The sequence below is a fragment of the Terrapene carolina genome, unplaced genomic scaffold, assembly GCF_002925995.2.
Source record: "Terrapene carolina triunguis isolate 2854851 unplaced genomic scaffold, T_m_triunguis-2.0 Scaffold22, whole genome shotgun sequence".
NCBI lineage: Eukaryota > Metazoa > Chordata > Testudines > Emydidae > Terrapene > Terrapene triunguis.
Window position 1 is genome coordinate 6,135,649 of NW_020664373.1, and position 20,075 is coordinate 6,155,723.

The 20,075-nt window shown below is 40.4% G+C and overlaps 1 protein-coding gene across 2 annotated transcripts in view; it reads right to left on the reverse strand.

Annotated features, from left to right (window-relative positions):
• The window catches only part of LOC112112642 (E3 ubiquitin-protein ligase Midline-1), a 352,433-nt gene that overhangs the window by 184,153 nt on the left and 148,205 nt on the right, over positions 1 to 20,075 (reverse strand). The window contains exon 1 of one of the 2 annotated variants that reach the window (XM_026648403.1): positions 12,603 to 12,848. The exons of the other annotated variant lie outside the window; for it this stretch is intronic. The gene's annotated coding sequence lies outside the window, so the exon portion shown is untranslated. Of the gene's footprint in view, positions 1 to 12,602; positions 12,849 to 20,075 lie in introns of those variants that run through there. 2 annotated transcript variants of the gene reach the window in all.

Below are 20,075 nucleotides of genomic sequence, written 5' to 3' on the forward strand. Positions count from 1 at the left end.
GTGAGGCATAGTTCTTCACTCAGTAACCTTAATGAGAGTTATCAAGGGGAGAAGAGACACCTTCGAATTTTTATAGATTGCTTTTTTATTGACAGGAAAAAACCTCTCCTTACCACACAGAGTGCATATATCAAAAAGAGAGCCAATTTTTGTGGGGGAGAGGGGGGTTAGTTTGCTTGTTGGTCAAATGCAGATCTCTACAATTATTAGCCTGAAGGATCCTGGTACAGAATAAGTAAATATATATAAAATATTAGCAGGACACTGCAATGCAAAAAGGATGTTAAACTGTTCAAGCAAGGGGATGACATAACTAATACTGACATAATTTCCAGGCAGCAAAGCAAAACTAGGTCAATGTGGCTTGACCTATCTAACATAATAAGCATTTTTTCCAGATTTTTACAATGTAGGCTGTGTCTGCAGGCATTAATGTCCTCTGTTATCAATGTATAGTGTTGTCACTCTGCTTTAATGTCTTATCACCATGTTGTGTTAATTAGACCAAAACAATATAGTGCACTTTTGAACTGTTTAACTCCCAGTTAGGAATCCGTACCTAACTGCACTCTTTTCTTTATCCAATCAGAAAAGAGCCGCCATTAACTCTTTACAGCCACTGGTTTCAAGGGGCATTGTTAAAGCTGGTATCTGCATCAAATGATATTAATCTCTACCAGTTGCTCTATTCAGTGCATTTTTTAGTTTCTAAAACGAGGGACTGCAAAGCTCATTTGATTAAGCAAACTGCATTGATTTTGACCCTGCTGTATCATGCCAGAGCGCAGGTGCAGATCTGTGCATGGAAGTGACTGGGGCACATATATGCAACTTGATTTCCTTCCACCCTTTGCCATTTTGTTTTCTTGTCCCCTATTCTTTACCCAGGTAGTATGCTGAAAGTTACAAGAATTCTGCTGTCTCCACATTTCCCTTCCAGAGTAGCTCTGCCTTTCTGTTCTCTTGACACCATGTCTGTTTTGCAGTGCATATTTCATTTTTCAGGGGACATGGGGAACTTGCTGGTTTAACTGCAATTTTTCAGAAAGTTACATCTTACACTTCTGCCTTTACTTGCTATATTGCAGCATAGCACATTAGTCTCAACCACAATACAAGTCTGATCCTTGTTATTGAAGTCAACGTTCGCAGTTTTACTGGAGAAAGTTTGGAACAGAGTGCGACAGTTCTCTGGGTTCCCAGGACTGAGCGTCACCTTGTTATCCCCTCCCTGTAGCAACAGGTAACCTCACTGGACTCAGCGAGGTGTTGGCTCCCTACCCCCATGCTACTCACACACTCTTCTCTGGGCCCTGCCAGTAGGGTTGCCAATTTTGGTTGGATGTATTCCTGGAGGTTTCATCACATGACAATCTTTAATTCAAGATTAATCTTCAATTCCTGGAGACTCCAGGACAATCCGGGAGGGTTGGCAACTCTACATGCCAGCCCTATCTTTGCCATGCAAGTTAACAATAGGTGCACCTGAGTCCCTTTGAATCATTCCCCTGTGATCTCCAGCCCTTGACACTAGCTAATCTCAGAAATTCCAGATCCTCTGCCCACAAAGGAGCAGTGTAGCCCAGTTTTACCTTAAATCACAGTTCCTATATAACACTGCACTTGTGAGCACTTATAATAAAACAAGAGTAGGTTTATTTTTAAAGAGTGGAGATTTAACTAGAAACAAGAGATAATGGTGGAAATGAATGTTTACAATACAAAACAATCATAAAACACAAGCCTGGGTCTACACATCAATAACTTTCCTAAAGTAGGTTCGCCCCCCCCACAGGTCAGTCTGTTGCAGAGCTGGCTGGCTTCACAGAAACCAGGACCCAATTCTTCATGAGAACATACCCACTTCCCAAGAGAGCCCATCCGCATCCTTTCACTGAGGCAGCTTCTCCCCACTCTAATCTATGGAATTGGCCTTTTGCCAATAGTCACAGACCTGGCAATCCCCTGTCTGTTGTAATGCCCATTTTTTTACCTCCAAGTGATTTTGATTGTTTGCTGTTGTCTTTGTTGGTTTCCATTGATCGTCTTGGGATGGGGCAAGGCTAGAACACTGGGCCTTGCTTTACATCACTGGCTAACCAAAGAGGGGTGACAGCGTCCTCCTGCTTGAATGGGCCATCATAAAGACATACTATCCCCTCGTGACTAACTCTTACTCCAAGTCCATAAAGCATATTCCTTAAATATTACCCACTTATATCACAATGATTATGAATCTTGACCATTTATAAGCTTTCTGTAAGTACCTTTACATGTTACTCTTTATGGATAAATAGCCTGCAAGATGTGTTTGGTATAATAAGTGTTAGGTCTGAGGTGAGTTGTTTGCAAAAGACCAGGGATCCTTGGCCAACAGGAAATTCCCAAGCTGAATCAGATGAGGACCATTTAGTCCACCATCCTGTCTCTGACAGTGACCAGTACCAGATGCTTCAGAGGAAGGTATAAGAACTTTGCAACACGCAGATGTAGAATAATCTGCCCTTCACTCCAGGTCTCCTCCTGGTCTCTAATAGAAACTGGCTTATGACCTGAAGCATGAGTTATAATTATTCCAAAATTTTTGGATAACTCTGGATATTCTTGATATCTAGAGCTGGTTGATAATTTAGCTGAGAATTTTCATTTTTCTATTGGGAAATCAAATTGAAATGTTTCATTTCTGGTCAGGTCAGCGTGACTTGGAATATTTTATGTTTTGAGCTGAAACATTTCACTTCAAAATAGTTCAGCAAAACATTAAACTGAATTTCCCATCAGAGCATTGCTTTGAGGGTTTGCAGTTCAGACCCCATTCTCTATGGGCCAGGCTCCCATGAGGACTATAATGCAATGTGGATTTCCGTCTGACTAAACTACTTAGTGCATCATGAGTCATATGACTGTGGGTACATTATGGGGGATGTAGTCCAGCCATGGAGACTAGCCTCTACGGGAGAAAGGCAACATCAGGTGCCTGAATTACAACTCCCATGAGGTAATGTGCTACTAGGGGAAAATACAGTTTAGTATTTAACAGGCTCAGAATGAAACATTTTAAGTCAGTTCAATACACTGAAAAGAAACATTTCATTTCAAGAATGTCAAAATGTTTTGTTTTTTATTGAAAAGGTAAATTCTGAATCTCCTTTTTTCTGGATTTATGTCCTGCAAAAAATTTGGCGAAGAAGGGAGACAGACAGGCAATTAGGTTCATTTTCTAAACTTTCCTTGCTCTCCTAATTAGCGGAACTTAGCATTCTCCCCGAAAACACTGGACCTGATCCTTATGTGATGTAAATCACCAAAGCTCCATTGACTTTGATAGAAACTGTCAAATTTATATCAGTGGAGGATCTGAACCATTTTATTTAAACATCAAGTGATTCTGCTCATTACTTTACTAGCTTCACAGTATTATGGCTCAATCTAGCAAATGTTTTAAGCACATCAATAGCTTTATTCACATGAGTAGTCTGAAAGAAACTAATCAAAACTAGGGCTGTCAAGCAATTAAAAAAACTGTGATTAATTGCACAATTAATTGCGCTGTTATCCAAAAATGTAATAGAAAACAAAAAAATAAATGGTATCTACATTTTCAAATATATTTCAGTTACAACACAGAATACAAAGTGTACAGTGCTCACTTTATATTTATTACAAATATTTGCACTGTAAAACAAGATAGTATTTTTCAATTCACCTAATACAAGTACAATAGTGCAAACTCTTTATCATGAAAGTTGAACTTACAAATGTAGAATTATGTACAAAATAACTGCATTCAAAAACAAAATAATGTAAAACTTTAGAGCCTACAAGTCCACTCAGACGTACTTCTTGTTCAGCCAATTGCTCAGACAAACAAGTTTGTTTACATTTGCAGGAGATAATGCTGCCCGCTTCTTGTTTACAATGTCACCACCTGAAAGTGAGAACAGGTGTTCTCATGGCACTGTTGTAGCCAGCGTCGCAAGATATTTACGTGCCAGATGCACTAAAGATTCATATGTCCCTTCGTGCTTCAACCACCGTGCTTCCAAAGGACATGCATCCATGATGATGCGTTCTGCTCGATAACGATCCAAAGCAGAGCAGAACGATGCATAATGTTTAGCATATCTGGCACATAATTACCTTGCAACGCCAGCTACAAACATGCCATGTGAATGCCTGTTCTTACTTTCAGGTGACATTGTAAACAAGAAGCAGGCAGCAGTATTTCCTATAAATGTAAACAAACTTGTTTGTCTTAGTGATTGGCTGAACAAGAAGTAGGCCTGAGTGGACTTGTAGGCTCTAAGGTTTTATGTTGTTTTTGAGTGCAGTTTTGTAACAACAACAACAAAAATCTACATTTGTAAGTTGCATTTTCGTGATAAAGAGAATGCACTACAGTACTTGTACGAGGTGAATTGAAAAACCTTTTCTTACCATTTTATTACAAATATTTGCACTATAAAAGTGAGCACTGTATACTTTGTATTGTGTTGTAATAGAAATATATTTGAAAATGTAGAAAAAAATCCAAAAATATTTATTTCAATTGGTACTGTTTAACAATGTGATTAATTGCAATTAATTTTGAGTTAATCGCATGAGTTAACTGCAATTAATAGACAGCTCTACAGAAAACTCACGTGAGTAAAGTTACACAGGTGCTTAAGTGTATTCAGGAGCAGGCCATATTATATGGCACTTCTACTCCCCTCCCCCCAGTACTTAAAATTCAACTTAATGAGGACAGTAAAAGTCAGTGCTTTTCACCTCTTTTCCTAATCTAATTACAAGATTTATACTGATTCCCCTAAGCAAAACTGTCATTAATGTACAATTAAAGCTGGGATTCTGTTCCCCTTACAAAAGACTAAAATATATTGTAATATAACATTGCAGCTGACAACGTAAATGTCAATGTCAGAATATTTTCTGTTAAGGATATAACTAACTTCTCTATTGTAATTTTTTCATTGCATGATTATATTGTACTCTGCTCACCATGTCAGCTCATACCAAGAGGCAGAGGGTGTGGGTTTGAGGAAGACTTGGTATGGAACTGGAACAACACATGTAAGTTTTAGTACCAAAAACCCAAAGAGAAGTGGCCCCAAATACAACGTTCAAAGGGCACTCGTCAGATTTTGCATGTGTTAGAATCATTTCCACACACACACCAACTGTACAATTAATTAAATGCATCACTGAATCTCACTAATAAAATGGGACAGGATCAGACCCTGTGCTACTGAAGTAAATGACAGTTTTACCTTTGACTTCAGTGAACCAGGATCAAAACACACACAGAGAATTTTGACTCAGAGTTGGGGAGTTAAAGGGTCAATAGTCAAGGTGTGATGGACTATCAAGTACCAACTCCTTTCAGCAGTAATAAAAATGTATTATTGTGGCAAAATATTGTCACTACAGTCCATTTTGTTACAATAAAAATTGATACCAAACCCATTGCATCTTCTCAGTCACTGTCCCAGGAGTAGAGCCTTAGCTTTCTCTTAATCGTTTTAGTATTTTTCAAAGTGTGTTTAGACCTAGACATGTTACAAGAAAAATCTAATCATATTGCAGGGCCAAATAAAAAACACCTTAAAGTGTTATATTCCAGCTTTTTTGAATTGCACATCTTTCCACCCATATCACCATAAGATGGTATTATAAATATCTACGAAGCTGCAGGAAACAGGGAAGTATCACTTTGAAATATTAAGAGCTATTTTTATTACAAACATCAGATCAAACTGAACTTCATCAAACCATTTTGGTGCCTTTTAAGTTCCATACAGGGTAGATTTCATATTACAGGCTTGAGATCTCAAGTGATGTACAATAACTCTTTACAACCTGCAGAAACAGTATAAGCACTAAATAGCACAAATGTGCAAAAAAACTGTGCAGCAAAAGGTGGACTAGTGTATGGGAAACCTTAAAAGGTTTGGAAGTTCAGTTCAAATAAGCCCTGAAAGTTCTGAAGCTTATTCAAACCTTTATCCACACTTGTGTGTATCCCTTTTCTTTCTCTCTTACTAGTGTAAGAGGGGGACCAGGCCTGCTATTGTGGGGAACTTTCCTGGCTTATACACTACCCCGATGAAGTGGGCTAGCGAAAGGATCTGAGTCCTCGCTCCCCCTTTCTTTACCTAGAGGCCTGCCTGACCTCGAGGGCTCCCTTCCACTCTCCTGTGTGGCAGAGTCCTCAGAACCCCAACAAGGCTGGGCCCAGGATTCCTGGGGGCCTTGACCCCCAATCTTGCCATGGTCACTTAGGGCAGGGGCTAGGGTGTCCCCACTCCAGCGTGCTCTCTCTGCACTGGACACTTCCCTGACCCACTGATCATTACATACAGTTCAAAGCAAATACAATTTATTAAACAGCAATCAATTTTAAAAAATAAGGCAAAAATGCAAAAGGTTAAAGGAAAACACACAACCCTGCTCTGTGGCATGGGGACATCACAAACCGCAGTCTCTAGAATGTAAGAGAAGTCCACAGTCTGTTTCTCATAAGTCCCAGGCCTCCTTCTCAGGCCCTGGCTGTGCTGCAGGCTGGGCATTTGTTCTGGCGGTGGCCACATGCTCTCAGTGGCAGGACTCTTCTTCCCAGAGTCAGCCACCCATTGGGGTTATGATCCCCTGCCCCCAAGTCCGGCCTATAAGACCTCTTGGCTGGGGGCATCTCCCTGTGATGGGCCCACTACCCAGGGTCCCCCTTGCTCTCCCCAGCTACTCACTGCACCCAGCTCCTAACTGCTCCAGCCCCAGCTCCAACTCCACTCTGCCTCAGCACTGATGCTGCTCTTGTTCCAGCCCCCTGGGCTGCTTTTTCTGGCCCCTCTGGCTCTTGTTGCTGCAGATCTCCTCCCAGCACAGGTCTGCTCTCTGAGCTGCTTCTGTGCCTCTGCTCCCAGCACAGACTTGCTCCCTGGGCTGCTTCTCTGGCTGGCACGGCCCCGCTCCCCAGCTCGGCCCCAATCATAGAATATCAGAGTTGGAAGGGACCTCAGGAGGTCATCTAGTCCAACCCCCTGCTCAAAGCAGGACCAATCCCCAGACAGATTTTTGCCCCAGATCCCTAAATGGCCCCCTCAGGGATTGAACGCTCAACCCTGGGTTTAGCAGGCCAATGCTCAAACCACTGAACTATCCCTCCCCCCTCAATCTGTGACCCAGGCAGCTCCAGCTCACATGGAGGATGGGACCACCCTGGCCTCCTGACTCCCTCATTAGCCTGCCCATGCCCTGCCAATCAGGCTGACCTAGAGTATTGGCCTCTCCCCATTGCCCCTGGGGATTGTGAGTCTCAGGGTCCTGATTTCCCATTGACCCTTCCCCTTACTTTTAGTACTGGGAACTAGCCAACCGAACCCCCCCCCCCCCCCCCACACACACACTGAGTTTTAGTAAGGGGACAAAAGTCCCCTTACATTCATCTCTGCCTCTCCGCCCCTATTTCCTCCCACCCCATCTGATTCTTCTCCCTGACTCCATCTTTCTACTCTGCTGAGCTCCAACAAGTCCCCTGAGCATTTACTAATTCCTCAGTCGCAAAGAGTATCCCTGACCCACCCTCCAGCAGACCCCTTACCTTTAGTGCTATTCTGTTGATGGACTCTAAGGTCTGGCACTATTTTTACTGAGCTCAAAGGCTTCCCCAGGTTAGAAGGGGTCCAGAATGCCAAATTGCCCCCACCTTTGATCCCACAGAAGCCCTGGAATTTGTTAGATTGGAAGTCAGCAGCCAGCCCAGCAAAGAATGCCAGACATTCTGAGAACCTGAGATATATTTCATCAAAGGTAGAAGCCTGTTAGAGATTAGTGAGAGAGAAACATATCTAAATAATTTAGAACCTAATAAAAGGTTTAGGTTTGGTTCTGTTCAAGATGGGGGAGAAGGCTCCGATTTTATTTATTCCAAGGTGGTTATGCACATCCATTGTATATATATTATTTAATAATATGCTATTTATAAACTAATGATACCATTAAGTAATTCAGTATAAAGTTAATAAGGAAGTGGCTATGTCTGCTCTGAAATGTTTACTCTTAACTCTGGTTTAAATTCTATCATGTAAAGTTTTTGTGAACTTCAAGTCTGACCTCTACAGGTAGGTAACTGAAATGTGATCAAAAGATACTGTACCTAAGTTGTACAAAGATTTTATTAGACACTGCATAAGGCCAGTCTTCCAGCCTTAATACACAAACCACCAACGAGGTTTAAATATGTAAGGTTTTATTTTTAAAAACACTAATATGTGCATTTGGTTCAAACAAATTCAGTTTTACGAAAGGCATATACTGAACAATAATCAAATAGCACCATTTTATACTTAGATTTATTTCTGTTTCCCCTCTCCACCACCACCCGCAAACATGGCATGATCTTTCATAGCTATAGAAGAATATGTTATTTTCCAATTGATAACATAAATTTGAGTTTTTCAAAACTTACGTTTTTAAAAGTCCTGTTCGGTGCCACCTTTTTCTAATCATAACCAACTATTCTAACAAACTATCCTTTGTCCAGTGATTGAGTCCCCTCTGTTCCCACAAACCTACAGCACGTTGCCATAGTTACTCTGCATGTCTATTTACCACACAAGTGATCAAAGAAAGCAGACAACACACACACACACACACACACACACACACACACAAACCTTGCCAGACTTCCTACCGGGTAATGTCCAGCCACTAATTAACTGATACACTCTCAGCCCACAGATTCCATATACTTGTTTTCTTTATTATATATGGCACACAAAAACAGAAGTCTAGAATGAGAATTTATCTCTGAGAAAAGACAGCCCCTGAAAAAAATAAAATAAAAAAAAAAAGAGATGGCATGGAACTCTAAGCAGCACTTCCTAAAGCAAGTCTTATGATTACAATATTTCAGGACAAGGATATAGATTTCTTAGCAAGGAATAAATTAAGAATTAAAAAGGTGCACTAAAGAAAGTAGGAAATAGAAACCACATGCTAAAAAGCTAAACATCTGTACGGAAGAGGGATGATTTTATGTTTTACATGTGTTATCGACTAAAATTCTATTCAGCATGTATGCACTCTATGAATCATATACTATAAAAGCTATATGACTACAGCTATGATAAATAAGAACTGAAATGGCCTCTGTGCCTTACAGATTTTATCTTCACTTTTAATTAGGTTCATAATGATCCATTAGCAAATTGCATGTCTTATAGGACCCTTTTATAGGACTGTGGGCCCAGTCCTGCCCTGATCAAAGTCAATAGGAATAGTGCCGTTGACTTGAGTGGAAAATAAAGCCCTAAATCTGCCTTCACAGAATTCCTATGTGCTGCATTATGGTGTTAGTATGTTTGAGGATATTATTTGTTGTGAGCAAAAATAGTTTGAAAATGGGTTTGAATATTAAAAATTAATTGATTACCTAGTTTCTATTAAATCCATTTGGGGAACCTAAAACGGATACCACACTGCCCTCTCCAGTTTTAAAGTAAATACCAAGAATACAGACAAGCGAACTGCACCCAGCCACAGTGGCCTCAATAAATCTTGGACCGCTGACACATCTGTGTTCTTATCTAAACTTCTGATCTTTAAGAGTTCTTACTCTTTTGATCTCTTTTCCCAAGTGGTGAGCTGGTCAGAGTTTTAGTAGATGGAAATTTCAATATCCATAGTGAAGCTGAAGTTTTGTTTCCTGGTACAGTATATATTTGGCTGGCATGTTAGACCCTCTTAAGAAACTACACAGTTCCACTTCCTAGGGACATATTTTTGACTAGAAGCCTGAAATTTCCCAGCTTCAGAATTACCAAGGTGCTTTCAAAGATGTGGTGTACAAAGCTGTTGTATGGAAACTTCACAATTTCATTATAGAGGTTTCAGTCGAGTTATTATTTATATCAGACAGAACAGAGACAGTCACAGCCCTTGCTGAGGTTTTAAATTACCTCCTAATAAAAGGCTACTTCTTTTTACCTGTCTCATTTATGAATCTCAGCACAGCATTCCGTACAACCAACCAATGATGTCCCACTAGGGACTGTTGGCCTGGCACGATTGTAAAACAGGTTGAATCCTATCAGCCCAACAGGCAGCATATTACATTTCTATGAGTAATTTCTGCTCTTCAGCTAGGGTAGTTAGCTGCATTGCACTATTTTGAACCTATGCACTATTGTTCAGCATCTGTATGCTGCCTGTGGGCCAGATCATTCATCAGCACAGTGTATTTCATTTCAATGCGATGACACACAGATTTGTTTGATAGTTAACCCTGCAAATCCAAACTATACTATGATTATGACAACAAATTGGCTGGCAGATAGAAAAGGCACATTTTTTCCTGAGTACTCATTCTCTTCAGAAATTTTCAAATAAAAATCAGAAGTGATTCCTAACCATCTCATGCCTCCAATTTCATGGCACTTCAGTTCCTGAATATTTTGCTTTCTTATTTTGTACTGTCCTTTGGTCATCACATTTGGAGGCTTATCAACATCTCCAATCACCATTTTAAAGATGCAAAGAGGCTGTTTGATCTCTGTCAACATATGCATGATTAGTCCCTTCAACTCTAGACTATTAGGTCACTGGCTTTTGTTCAGCAAGAACTAGTAGTAAACTAGAGAAAACAGATTTTTCTCTGCCAAACTGAAATATTTCACACACAAACACCACTGAAATCCAGTGGCAACTTCAGAATTGTGCATGTGGTATAAGTAAGGTCAACCAAGCTGGGAAAGCTTACACAAAAATGTGTCTCTAAACCCACAGGGGCAGATCTTCACCTGCTGTGAAGCTCCATTATGAAGCTATGACAATTTATACCAGGCAAAGGTCTGCCCTATTGGATCTGGTTCTTCTCTCATATACAGAGGGAAAAACCAGGAGTAACTCCATTAAAATTAATGGGGCTGCAGCAATGTAAAGCTACTGTGAGGGGAGAATCAGGCCCATATTCTCAACTTCATGGATGCAACTTCCCAGGAGATACTGCTGCCACAGAGGAAGTGGAAAGAGGAGGACTTCTGTTGGAGGGAGGTGGGTATTATATAATGAGTCAAACATATTCTAATGCTAAATCTGTCCCTCCTCTTTTCTTTTTATTGGGGAGTCCCTGAAGAACTTTAGTGCTTTTTATTTTCTCACTAACTCCCACTCTCCTTTTTCAACTTCTCCTCTCCTGGTTTCTTCTTCTTATTTATTCACACACACAAATACACACTTTACAACCATCTGCTTCAAATAGAAGCATCCCAGATAGGCAGCATTCATCTGTTTGTAGCAATGTTTGTTTTGTATTCTTATGCTCTGACATATCCCAACTTTCTTCTGATCCTCTTTGACACCTCCCTTTACTAAGGTTCTTTTTTGTGGTGACAATGCATTCTGCTGATCACATAGATAAAGGACTAATTGAACCCAAGCAATGCAGTAAGTAAACTTTAGTTTCCATTTGCACTCCACTGTGACAAGAATTCCCCTCCTCCCCCCAACAATCTTTAAAAAGGTAAAAAGCAGGTTTTTGCCCACTGGCAAAAACTGCTTTTCCTCCACATATGGCAAAATGGTCTAAAATACATGAGTGCTTCCATCTTGTTTTCAAAAAGTGGTTGAAAAAAAAAACAAAAACAAATGCTCCATTTCCACTGCAGGTGCAAACTCTACTCCTGCTTCTACCCTCCTTTCCCCTCTACCCCCGCCATGCCCCAAGTCCTACTGATTTCAGAAAGCTGCCTGAATAGACTATGACTCTCACAAAGAAACAAGAACATTTTTCTCACAGCCTGACTTTCATACAGTGGCTATTCGTAAAACAAAGTATTGATTTTAAGATGTTGATTTGCCAGGGTCTTTAATTCAGAGCCAAGCTCTGCTTTAAGGCTGAGATTTACATCTGCCAGTGCTCTGTACTCTCTGTGTTCTAACTGCATATTTTAATTGCAAAACTACAAACAGTGTAGTATCAAATTGTTATCCCGTTGTGACCTTCAAGTTTGAGAATAAGCAAACAGCTGTTTTTGTCCATTCATGTGGATAGCAAGCTTTTAAAAAAGTAAGCGTATTTGAAAAATCATTGGTTTTCTAGGCTCTTTTATGCAATGTTACAGTACTACTTTTGAAAACGGCTTGAGACTATTAAATTTTTCAGTTGCTTTAAAATATAAGTATTGGCAATTTGTGTGTGAGTTGCTGTGCATGTTTAATAAATCACTCCCACACACCTCTACAGTTTAAACAACACATTCTTATTCTACATGTCAAACAAGGTTGTGAGAAAGTCTACACAATATATTTAACCCAGGGCAAATTGGAATTGATTTACATATCCTACAAACAGCTTTCATGCCATTTACAAAATTGAAACAAACAATGAATTGCATGACATCACTTACGAGCAATAAGATCAAACTGAAAGATCAGACTGGTTAATTTGTATTTATTTATAAAGGATCTTCAGGCTAAAAATCTAAAGGTTTCTGCAAATGCTATCTAGTCCAACAAAGCAAATATTTACAGACCAACCCAACTTTCCCCCCCTTTGCTCCCTCCTTTATAGATCTCTAAATGCTTTGCAGCATGTTCCTTACCTGCCTCATGTTTAGAATTCCATTATCCATCCAGCAGGAAACAATCTGAATTCAAATTTACAGTGTAATTTCAAAGTAAAAACAAAAATCCATCAGCAGTTTCCATATAAACAAGCTGCTAAGTTTCTCTCTCTCATTTTCCTTTATTTTTTGCTGTGGGGACTCTTCCTAAGACAATGTCAAGTTTTGCAACCTTTCCTCTAGCCTATTAAAAGTCAGGCGTAGGGAGGCAACTGTCTGCCTTGCTCTTATTTCAAATCACGGCTCAGATATGTAGTAGTTGGCTGAATTAGGCCATGAAATAGCCTCACCAATCAGCAGAAAGGGGAGGGAGGTATAACACAGAGAGACTGCCTACATGAGGATTAGGAAAGCTTTCAAGGATTTAAAAGACTGAAAGCAGCTGGAAACAGTGTCTAAGGCTACAAAGAGGGAAGTCAATTTGTGGTATAAGAGATTATTTCCATTCTTATCTTACTGCTCTGGGTCTGCTCAAAGTTTAACAGGCTCCTGAGATTAAAAAACACACACACACTTGAAATGTAAATAGCCAGTAAAAACTACCCAAATATTGGAGAGATGCCCAAATACTTAACCAAAAAACTGTAAGGTGTAGTAACACCCATTCTATTTAGAACCACATATGTCACTAGCAATTTAAGAAACATTTGTTTTTGAAGTCCTACCAGATTACAATATATAAAACATAAGAAGTAAAGAGGGAAAAACATGCTATATCTAATTTACATATATACCAAATATATATGTGCCCTGAGGAACAGAAACATATGAACATGTGCAAACAAAGCTATAGAAATTACAAAATGTTCTGTGATAAATCCTCATTTGTCTCACTAGTAAATGTATAACCCTCTCCATAACATTTTACTTTAATTTTTCTCTTTAGGAAGGGTGATTCCTGCCTTCCCTGGGGTGGGGGTGGGGTGGGGGGAATCATTCTTGCATACAGGTTCCAGACCTAAGGTAGTATTGTACCCTACTTTGAATTTCAAGAAAATATCCAGATTATAAAATACAACTGGTGGAGCTTTTTTGCTTTGTCCAATAGGACCTGTTTTTAGTTGCACAGCACGCATAATCTGTCCCTTAGTGGCTTTCTTTTAAAATGGAGCTGTGTGTGTAACATGTGGCTGCTGCTTGACTTGCACCATTTTTAAGCCAAGAAAAGGGGCAGATCTACAGAATTATACACTCACACCACCTCCTCAAGTCTCTAACCCTCTCACCTCCCCCTCTTGCCTCTCCCTCCCCCTCCCCCCTCTTTCCCAGCCTCAAACTTAAGATCAGTTTAGAAGCTTGCTAGTTCCTCTGTTCCACTCTAAATGGAAATCTGTCTTTTGATCTCAAGGGACAATCAGGCAAATCTGATGTCTGAAGAAAAGCCCCATGGTCATGGATTTGCTATAGCAATGGCTGTTTCTATCAAGGCAAGAAGTAGTCACTACCCAGAAAATTCCTTTCAGCTCCAGGAATCTTTTGCACTGAGCTGCAGCATAAGGTGTCACAGTGATGTGTTGCCAATAGTTCAGTAAAGGGGTTCTTAAAATGTGTTTTCTTTTGGCCTGTGATAAGCTCCGTGTACCAAGGCTGTGTATGTTATAGAAATGGGAGTGAAGGATTGGGGAATCTATTTCTTTGTTTTGCTATTTAAAAGCTTTTTCTCATATACACACAGCTGAGAAAGGAAGTAATACCATACTGGACCAGATGCTCTGCTGCAGTCAAAGAACACACTGCACAGCTCAGGGTGGAAGGAGGAGGGGAAAGGTGGCTTTAAGATACCTTTCCACTCTCTTGACCCTGGCCTGGCTGTACACAGGTATGGTCCTCACACTTCAGTTAAAGAGTTCAGGCTGCTCTCACTTTCAGCCCTAACGGGCCAACATGGCTGTCGTGAATAGAGGCATAAGGAAAACCCCAACCATGATATCTACACTGGGCCAGAGGGGATGACTTAGTGATCCTGGGGCCAGCTACAGAGGCTTTAGGGACTCTTTCCACTGCTGGAGCAGCTCTAAGTGGCTGCAGGGTAGAGTGGTGCATTAAGTGCACTTTAAAATAAATGTTTATAGATTGTTCCTGAAAAATATCTACATCCCTAGCTTAGGGTTCAGATAATGTAATTTGAAATGTGTATATATATGGTATGTGAAGACCTTTTACTGTAGATAAACCTAGGAGAATCCTCCCTGGGAACATTTTTGGAAGATACCTGATACTTGGGCCCAGACTTTCAAAGGTATTTAGGCATTGCTGCACTCAGCATTGCAATGTCTAACTGATTATGGAGCGTAAGTATAATTTTCCAAAGGGATTTAGTCACGGAGGAGCCAAAACTCCCATTGACAGTCAATGGGATTTAGGCTCCTAAAGGCCTACATTGTCTCATTTTCAAAAGTTATCTCCTAAATCAGGTAGGCATTGCAAGGCTGAACACCGCAACACCTAAATACTTTTAAAAACATGGACTTTGGTTTAATATGATGCATTCTAAAAGAAAAAAAAATGCTCTTCTGAAGTAATTTGAGCCCCAGAGATAAGTCTGCTGTGGCAAAGGTGATTTAGCAGTAGCCAGAGAGAGGCAAAATTTACCAAAGGCTGGGGAATCACCCTACACTCTCTTCAATTTGGAGTCAGAGTTTTAACAAGGGAGTCCTAAGAGCCGCCTCCAGCATTTCAGTGGGGCTCTCACATAACAACAGATGCAGTAGAAACTCCTATGTTGAAAGAATGAGGAAAGGTGAAGAAAGTTTCTAGAAATTTGCATCTATTAAAATGCCACACACAGTGACTGGCAATCCATATATTTTCTCACAAGATATAGGTTTTATCTTCATGACTAGTCAGCGGATTATGGCATCAAAAATTGATATGGCCCTATTTGCTGAAAACCAATACCTGTATGGTGTTACTAAGGAATCATTCCAAAGAGATAAGGATGCATGTTGTGGGGAAACATTTTTACTCAGGTAATCTAAATATCTCACCTGGTCAGCATTTTATCACCTGTTCAATTAACTTTTCACATTCAAGGAGTGTGGTTTGTGATTAGTCCGTAACTGTCAATACACAGTGCAATCACCTGGGAGGGTGGATTTTGAAAACTTGGCTGTTCTGACATTCTGCACTCACATAAGGGGGCTGGAAAGGTTCCTATTCCAAGTCTCCCGCAAGACAGAAGATAAAGAGAGATTGACCTGACATAAAATCTTGGCTCTGGACACCCTGAAACTCTGGACAATGTTGAAAAGATCAGGGTTTGGGTCCAGATTTCAATTTACTTTGCCGCTAGGCCCCTAACCCTAAGGATAAAACAATATGACTGAGAGGTTGAGGAAGTGTCATTACCATGTGGATCGGTGAAAGGGCAATGTCATTCCCTGCCCCTCCTGAAGGACTATTTTGCTTCCATCTCTGGAATAGAGGGGACAGACAGTAATTTTACCGGCTTCAGGGAAGAGAAAGAAGATTCCACTGCTGGAGGAAGAAACATTTAAAATCCAGCCCCTATTGCCTCTGCAGATGACATGAGGCTGCTGCAAGGAGGAGGAGAAGGCTCGATAGCTTGGTTCCTCCGGTATGGTAGAAGTGCTTTCTCATACCTTCTCACTAAGCAACACAGGGGAAGAGGTGTCTCTCTGAATATGCAAGCTCGGCTGGGAGCCTGACATTTTTCCGAAGATGATTGTGAAGATGTCTCTTTGAAAGAAAAATGATTACAAGTGTACTAACCTACTCATGGATTTACATTTTTAAAGCTGTCTTCACCAACAGTAAGGGCTGGAGAGTCACTTTTTAGTCTATAATCAGGTGGACTAGCATTGACAACATTCAATAGACCTCTCCCCAAAGTTATTATATATGTAGGACCAGAAACATCAGTCCCTAATAATGAAACATATTTGCACTGCATCTTGGTAAAAACAGGCTATGTATTATTTTTCATTGGGACAAATCCCATTTTTGGCAAACTCCAATTGATTTCAATAGGACTGGGGGGTAGGCCAATGAGAATTAGTGTATTGGACAAGTTTGAAGTTTTTATAACAAGACCTTGTAAAGTTCTGAGGGGAGGGGAAATAGGTTGAAACGGTGTTGGTTTTTCACTTCATAAAAATTGTTCTAAGTCTCAGTCCTCAAAATGGCTTATCCAGTTAACTCTGCCCTAATTAACCTCATACTTTCCAAAACAAATTATCAGAGCAAAGACTTCCTGCATGAGAAATAGTTTGCACTTATAGTGGAAACACTGTCTTACATATTGAGTCACTAGCTAATCCATAATTATTGACGTCAGCTATGACGTTAAGCTCTGGAAACAACGTACAGTCTATAAATTAATCTCACATCTTCTCAGTTTCCTTCCTTAACTATTCTGTTGTGACTCTTTTTGGTGCCCAATGTACAGGCCAAGGTCATACATTTGGGCCTTGGCAGGTTGAGAGCTACTGTACAGCAGTAAGAGCAGGCTTGTTGAGGCAGTTACTTTTCTGTGACAATAGACGAATCAGCTTTGATTACTGTGATCTGACGGAGGCTATTTCTGTGTTGACAGATTGAAAGTTATATACTTTGAATGGAAGGGAGCACATTGTTACCTTATATAATCAAACTAATTTGTTTGCCAAATGTCACATGAAAAAAATCTGATTCAGCCACGCGTTTGTGTGTGACCATATTTTTATCTTTTGGGGGCATGCCTAATACTTCACATAAAGTATCTGGTCTATGACAGCTTATTATGTTTCCCAATGCATACGATTTGATCCAAACTCGGGTCCAATTTTCCAGTACTCCAGGTGGATTTGAACTGGTTGAGCAGGTGCAAAGCTGCTCTATAGCTGGCTTCCTCAGACACTGAACAATTGTTCTGGCATAGAACAATTCTCAGTTGGCACAGAGCTGCTACCTGCTAGTGACATAGGGTGTGGGACCAGGGCAATGCAGATGGAACCAAGGCCTCTTTACACCCATCTGATCTCCAACTGCCATAATGGCCCCTTTGGGCCAAGGGAAGTGAATATACATTAAAATAACCTAGCCAGCCCCAAGATAAGGATACACACTGTCCCCATCCTGAGCTGTGCCAGATACAGCCAGGCCTGACCCCAGGATCTGGTCCTACATCAGAATGGAGTAATAGAGTTGCACCAGCTATGCTGACACCAGGTATGAATTTGGCCCAACACGTTTAAAAACAAAACAAAACAAAACAAAAAAAAAGCCAAGCTTGAAAAAGGACTGTTAAGCCAGATGCTATAAACAATAATCATCATCATCATCTCAAGATGTGAAGTCTATCACAAACAGATTGCCTTTGATTTTAGATATAAATAATTTAGGGTAATAAAGACCCATTATTTTTCACAAATGAGTAATCATCTAATCCTTCACATTTCAGGCAGACCGAGCTAATTTTCACACCCAAACTAACGTGGTTGAAATTCTCCACAAGTAGTTTTTATATGCCCTTTCCTCAGTGATTTTTAAACCAACATCCGAAGGAAGATTGGGATGTCCAGAATACAAAATACTCTCTTTAATTCTCAAGTGGCAATAACAAAAACAGAATATATAAATAACCTCCAAAAGAAACATAATAAAATATTTGAACTAAAAGCTTGTAGGGAGCCAAAAATATCCCAAGAACATGGCGTTGATAAGAAAAATGCATAGAGTTTTAAAAGTATAAATATTAAAGTTGACCTGAAAATACAGAGGGAGGGAATCACCCTCCCAAAACTGTGCAGAATTCCATTCTTATATTTCATTGAATTTTTCCAGCAACCACTAATAAATATAGAAATAAATCATATGGGTCAAATCCTTCACTGGTTTAATCAACATAGTTCTACTGAAATCAATGAAACTATGTTAATTAACACAAGCTGTTATATAGTTATATAGTTAAATGTGCAAAAATTTTCCAAAATATTTCCAAAATGAGAAGATAAAATATTACTGATGGAGTCTAATATCTTTAAGTATGAAGACACTCCAGATTAGACATTTCCACTGTGGCTCGGAGCTTTTTCTCATGATGCTCTAATATGGGACTGTGTATTATGGAAACTAGGAATTTAAATATGGAGCCAGCAGGTTCCCCATTATGTTAGAGATGCAGGGACAGCTCTATGTTTTTTGCCTCCCCAAGCACGGCAGTCAGGCTGCCTTCGGCGGCATGCCTGCGGGAGGTCCGCTGGTCACACGGATTCTGCGGCGTTTCTGCGGGTGATCTGCCGGTCCCGCGCCTTCAGCGTACCCACCGCCAAATTGCCGCCGAACCCGCTGGACCAGCGGACCTCCTGCAGGCATGCCGCCAAAGGCCGCCTGACTCCCGCCCTCACAGGGACCAGCACGCCGCCCCCCACGGCTTGCCGCCCCAGGCACGCGCTTGCTGCGCTGATGCCTGGAGCCGCCCCTGTAGAGATGCGTCCATTGTTTGGGTCAGAGAGGGAAGACCACTTAAAAAAATCATCAACTAATCACAGTTACTCAGTATAGCAGAGAGGTAACTACCACCCACTTTTCAGGTGTACCAGCAGAGGTTTCTAGAATGTCCCAGGGGAGACTTCCTAGGCTCCAAGGGCAGGGGGCCAGGCCACTCCATAGGAAAGGTTATTTAGGAGAAGGCATTGGAAAGCTGACACCTGTCCAGACACAGATGAGTGTGACTAGAGCACGTTGAATTCTAAAAATCCTCAGCTAGCAGAATGGTCCCTAGAGGACCATTACTACCAATGGAAATTACAGCATCCCTCAGGCTGCTCTAATGACTTCAGGGGCTGAACTGGCCTCTGAGTAGCTCAAGGACTGCCCTAGAGAAGTAGGGAAGAGGACTTTGAGTGAACTTCTTCCCCAATCTTCTCCCAGGTCCTGCACCAAGCACAGCTCAGACAGACTGAAGGATCTCATCCAAAATATTACAGAGCAGGGTTTTGAGGGGATGGGGGTTGCTTTAAAAAAGTGGTAAAAGAATATTAGACTGTATTTGCCCTAATGGACAAAATTAACTACACATTTTGATTAAAATATTTTAGCAAAAGAAAATGTTTGCAGCATTTCATTTCACTGCCTCTGTGCTTCAAGACAGATACTTGATCGCCGAACTGCACATTGCAATTCATGTGCATTAAATTAGCTACAGGAAGACTGATATTATATTCCAAAATGAGACTGAAATATCGTAAATTTAAAAAAAAGCAGACTACAAAAGTCTAACACATACCAAGATCTACATGCATGCAGAATTTAATGTAAATCACAATTAATTTACTCTGGTGTTTGCATATTTATATCAGTTTTTAAGACTAATTGGTTAAAACCTTATTTCTACTAAATATATACAGAAAAATAGATAAATAAGTAGCGCACTGATTACTTTTCTCTCTTAATAGTCAAGCCCCTGTGAAGCCTACATGAACATAAGAAGCAAAACATGTCAAAGAAAAG